This window comes from Phacochoerus africanus, chromosome 15 (assembly GCF_016906955.1).
Source record: "Phacochoerus africanus isolate WHEZ1 chromosome 15, ROS_Pafr_v1, whole genome shotgun sequence".
NCBI classification, from domain to species: Eukaryota; Metazoa; Chordata; class Mammalia; order Artiodactyla; family Suidae; genus Phacochoerus; species Phacochoerus africanus.
The window spans coordinates 10,658,027-10,664,026 of record NC_062558.1 but is presented as its reverse complement, the minus strand read 5'-3'; positions in this window follow the sequence as shown (position 1 = coordinate 10,664,026).

Genomic DNA, 6,000 nt, shown 5'->3' with positions numbered 1-6,000 from the left:
TGGGATGCTAAGCCTTAATTAGTACAGATAAATTAACTTGCATCAGTGACATATAAGCAGTGACTGTATTTCCTATCCCAGTTATCATTAACACATTGACTCATTTAAAATGAAAATCTTTTTTTTTTTGTCTTTTTTTAGAGCTGCACCCACAGCATATGGAGGTTCCCAGGCTACAGCTGCCGGCCTATGCCACAGCCGCAGCAACACCAGATCCGAGTCACATCTGCAACCTACACCACAGCTCGAAGCAATGCCAGATCCTTAACCCACTGAGCGAGGCCAGGGATCGAATCCACAACCTCATGGTTCCTAGTCGGATTCATTTCCGCTGCACCACTACGGGAACTCCTAAAATGCAAATCTTAAGAGAACCCTCCTCCAACACATGACTCTAGTGGGAAGGCCACACCTTCCAGGGTATCCCAAGTGGCAGTATACTCTTAGCTTCATATCCCCATACATCAGACACAGTAGGAAAGCCAAGCCTGGGCACAAGGATCAGGAACCGGGAAAAGAAGGAGGAAGATGAAGGATGGTGAGAGAGAGAAATCAGCTCCGACTCTTGACCACAGGCGGCAACGTGAAACACCAAAACAGGCTGCAAGAAGAAATGAAGGGAGTTCCCATTAAGGCGCAGCGGAAATGAATCTGACTAGGAACCATGAGGTTATGGGTTCGATCCCTGGCCTCACTCAGTGACTTAAGGATCGGCGTTGCTTCGAGCTGCGGTGTAGGTCGCAGATGTGGCTCGGATCTGGTGTTGCTGTGGCTGTGGTGCAGGCCAGCAACTGTAGCTTTGTTTCGACCTCTAGCCTGGGAACCTCCATATGCCATAGGTGTGGCCCTAAAAAGCGGGGGGAAAAAAGAGAAGACAGATCTACTGTATCTGGCTGGCAGATTGACAACACAGTTGTAAACTATTAGGAAACAGGCCACCACTAACAGAAAGTCCCTCTTATTAATGGTGGAATCTGAGATTTGGCCCCTAGTAGTTAACTTCTTACTGACCCTTTCTCACACCCACTTTGTATTAGTACATTAAACTCTCCAAACTCAGAATCATCCATTGGTCTCTTCACAGACAGGAGGCAGCCCATTCTTTAGGGTGTTGGCTTCACTGACTGGTGCATTCTGTTTTCTGTTCAAGGGTTTGGGAACGGGTTCTTGCACAGCTCATGCACTGCTGCCATCTAGTGGAAAAACTGTGCAACTGGCCAGAGATGAGTTTTGCTTTGCTGTTTTGTTTTTTGCTTTTGTTTTGTTTGTTTGTTTTGCTTTTTTATGGCTGCACTCATGGCATACGAAGGTTCCCAGGCTAGGGATCGAACTGGAGCCGCAATTTCCAGCTTGCGCCACAGCCACAGCAACACCAGCTCCAAGCCGTGTCTGCAACCTACCCCTCGCCTCATGGCAGGACCAGATCCTTAACCCATTGAGCGAGACCAGGGATCGAACCCACATCCTCATAGTCAGGTTCGTTATCACTGAGCTATGACAGAGCTCCCAGAGATGAGTTTTTAATAAGCTTCCTTTCAAATTCCTCAACAAATATTTTGTCAACGGAGACAATCATTTTGCAGGCCTGTCATCCAGGAGGAAAAGGGCACAGTGAGAGTGGAGAGGACCATTATTAAGGTGAAATTAAGCATTTAAAGGCAGTCGGGTGAGGGACCATTCTAAGCCCCTGAAGAACAAGATGCCCATTCTGGAGGGGGTGGAAGCTGCGTGGCCAAGTGGTGTGTGGGGAGGAAGAGGGAGAACGGGGAAAGAGCAGTAATAAACCCCATGAAGTAACCCTTCATGAACATGACAGCCTTGCAATGCATGGCCCCGTTTCCACTTTGCAAGTGAGTCTCTGAGAACTGATAGAAACGTCCTAAGGAATAAACAGCAGGACTGGAGAATTAGGACATCTGGTCACTCCAGTCCTAAAACAGTGTACATGAAACGCTCAAGTCCAAGGATCCGGGTGGTGTGGTGATCGTGGAGATGAAATGAGCCTGAGATGTTCACAGAATGGGCCTCTGGGTCCCTGCTCTGTGAGAGCAGACGTCTCCGTTTTTTGTGATTCTTTTACTTTCGTTTTTGAGGACATTAATTGCTCGTGAAATCCTTCTCATCCCTCTATCCCATTAGCTACATCCCCCTGCTTGGGTACCTTGTGGTTTATGGTTGTGTCGCATTGCTAACCACGATTATTTGCTTATACGTTTTTTCTTCCTCTCTAGACTGAGACCTCATTCATTTTCTGCTGTATTGGACAAGTCCCCGGGCACCTATCTCTCCAAAACTGTCGGCTATGGTTACCAAAGGGGAAAGGGGGGAGGTAGAAATTAAGATAACAGAGGCACACTATGATGCATAAAGTATATAAGCAACAGGGATTTACTGTCTAGCACAGGGAATTACATTCAATATCTTATAATAACCTATAATGGCAAAGAATCTGAAAAACTATGTGTATATAATATACTATATATATATTTATGAACCACTTTGCTATACACCTGAAATTAACAGAATATTGTAAATCAACTACACTTCGCTTTTAAAAAAAAAAGAAGACCCAAGTATACAAAATAAGAAATTAAAGAGGAGAAATCGTGACCAATACCACACAGATACAAAAAATCAGGAGTTCCTGCTATGGCACAGTGGGTTAATGATCAGGCTCATCTCTGTGGCATTGCCAGTTCAATCCCCAGCCCTACGCAGTGAGTGAAAGACCCGGTGTTGCCACAGCTGTGCAAATGTGGCTCAGATTTGATCCCTGGCCCAGGAACTTCCATATGCCACAGATGTGGCCAAAGAAGGGGGAAAAAATCATAGGATATCGAGTTACATGCGGAAAAAAAAAGGAACAACTTAGAAGAAACGGAACAAAAAAACCATTAGGACTAATAAATGAACTTAGCAGAGTTGCATTGTGCAAGACTAACATACAGAAATCTGGAGTTCCCGTCGTGGCGCAGTGGTTAACGAATCTGACTAGGAACCATGAGGTTGCAGGTTCGGTCCCTGCCCTTGCTCAGTGGGTTAACGATCCAGCGTTGCCGTGAGCTGTTGTGTAGGTCGCAGGCGCGGCTCAGATCCCGCGTTGCTGTGGCTCTGGCGTAGGCCGGTGGCTACAGCTCCAATTGGACCCCTGGCCTGGGAACCTCCATATGCTGCGGGAGCGGCCCAAAGAAATAGCTAAAAAGACAAAAAAAAAAAAAAAAAAACAGAAATCTGTTGCTTTTCTATACACCAATAATCAACTATCAGAAAGAGAAAGCAAGAATACAATCCCATTTAAAATTACATCCATAAGTATTAAATATCTAGAAATGAGCTTTACCAAGGTGGTGAAAGACCTGTACCTTCAAAACTATAAAACATGAATGAAGGAAACTGAAGATGATACAAAGAAGTGGAAAGATACCCCATGTTCATGGACTGAAAGAATTAAAGTGTTCATACTACCCAAAGCAATCTACAAATTTAATGCAATCCCCATCAAAATATCCAGGTCTCAGACATGGCTCCAATCCAGCACTGCTGTGGCTGTAGTGTAGACCAGCAGTTGCATCTCTGACTCAGCCCCTAGCCTGGGACCTTCTGTATGCCTTGGTTGTAGCTATTTTAAAAAAAAAAAAAAAAAGCCTGGTAAGACAGAGTTTGGAAGGATTCTAAATACCACATAAACTAGAGAAGAAAGGGCTGGCAAAGAATACTGAAGAATGGCCAAAAAGATAGGAAGAAAATAAAACAAATGACATGAGCATCAAAGGAAGAAGGGAGACAAGACATTGGCTGCACCAAGTGCCCTAAGAGGTTAGGTGAGATACAGATGGAGACGTTTCCCTTGGGCTTAGTAAGAGGGAAGTCCTCTGTGGTCCATTCAGGAGCCAAATATGTTAAGGAGTAAATGGGAGGTGGAAAAGTGGATCCAAGAAAACTGGCTCTGAAGAATGGGTAAAATAGAATGGTATTAGAATGGAAATGTAGCGTTAGGGGAGGGTTTTTTTAAAAAGCTATTTGAGCATGTTTTGATGTTGATAAAATTAGCCATTAGAGAAAGATATTGAAGATCCAGACAAAAAGTTTTTCTGAGAAGTTGGAGGCATCTGGCACAGGTAGGGGGACTGATTTAGATAAACTGTGGGGGTGGGAAGAGGATAGGTTGGGTGGGTACAGCTGAAGTTTAACTCATCTGGTAGAAAGATGTCAAAGAAGTTTCTGCTTGCTGGTTCATACCTTCTTTATGAAGAGGGAGGTTAAGACAGAGGTGGACATGGGGGAAAGCGGGACAGTGATTCGAGATGAATGTAGGACACGAGCCTACTGCAGGAAAAAAAAGAAAAAAGGTAGGATTCCTGGGAAGTGTTCAGTGCTCAGCATACAGCTGGAGTCAGTGCCAGGGTTTTCTCAGGATAGCAACGTGCGGTTTCCTCTAGCTTAAGTCTGTGGTTCATGCCCAAGCTAGAGAGGAGGATGGCTGGGTTCATCAAGGGTTGAAGTTTGACAAAGAGGATGCAATGCAAGGACAAAGGTCAAGAGTGTTGGCGAGAGAATGAATGAAATGACGTACCTTGGACTCTCAGGAGCACAGGGAGGGAAGACAGGAGGAGGCCGGTGGAGAGAGAAGACAGATAGGGTGTTGGGCAGGAAGACCTGGTGGTACCAGAGAACAAGAGCAGTGGGAATGTTTGAACAAGTCAACCAAAATGACCAGAGGAATGATCGGAGCAGGCATATGATTTCAGCAAGGAGAGCATTTGTGGAAATACAACAGCCTGGGGCGTAGATAGCTAAGGTAGCACAAAGTCTAGGACCCTGGGCGGATCATTGGCGTGGATGCTGAAGTAACTCTTACTGGTGGTGGAGAGCAGTACTGCCCCATGACTTGACACCAAAGTCTGCAATGAATGAGAAGGGTCTCTGAATCAGGAGATGCCAGCAGGGAGCAGGTGTGGGGGCCTCTCGGCCAGAGGACCCGGCGGGGAGGAAGTACTGAGGTTTGAGCAGCAAGGACGTCAACCCCCTACCCCCTGAAGAGTTAGGTGTAGAGGAAGTGCCACCTGAGAAGACCAAGGGCAAAACGTTGTCCTTAGCAAGGGGGACCAGGTTTTCTTTTAAGGCAAAGACGGGGGCGGGGGGAGTGTTCTGTGAGGATGGGAGTTTATGGAATCGCAAGTGAGTCTGTTGATCATGAAGCCCATATAGAGAGTTTGGGCTTGGGAGGTTGACCAAGGGGAGAAGGGGCAGAGATGAGATGCCCAGATGGGTGACAACAGAGAAAAGAAGGGAAGATGAGGTTAGATGACTGGCTTTCCATAGTCCCATAAGAAATTAAGTTTCCTGGCGGCTCAGCGGGTTAAGGATCTAGCCTTGTCACTGCTGTGGTTCTGGTTATAGCTATGGAGTTTGATCCTTGGTCCAGGAACTTCCACATGCCTCAAGCCCTGCCAAGAAAAAAAAAAAAAAAATTAACAAACAGAAACTTCAATGACATAGAATCGAGAGACCAGCAGGGGGAGCTCTCATGCCCTAAGATGAGAGCTGAGCCCAACACGAGGAAGAGAGACGCTTCTTTCCTGGCAAGAGCTCAGCCAATGAAAGCCATGGACTCTGTTTACTAGCACCTCCTAACTTCCTTTTCCTCGATTTAAAAAAAAAACCAAAAAACAAAAGACTGTTCTCCTTCGCCTGCCTTGTAGGGACTTGCCCGTGGCTCCCCCTGGTTGCAGACCCTGAATGGCAATTCTCTGCTGATCCCGAATAAACCCATCTTTGCTAAAGGAATAATCTGGCAGTCTGTTTGTCTTAGATCCACAGGCCCCTGTTGCACAGGAGCACTCGGACTCCCCAGAACCCATCTGTGGACTGGAAGGAAGCCAGGCAGCTGGGGGTGGGTCATGAACCCTCATTCCTCACCCTCTGGCCGACGGCGTGGATGGCCCAGGAGAAAAGAAGCAACTGTCAGGAAGTGTTCACTTCCATGGTGTCGTGTCTGTC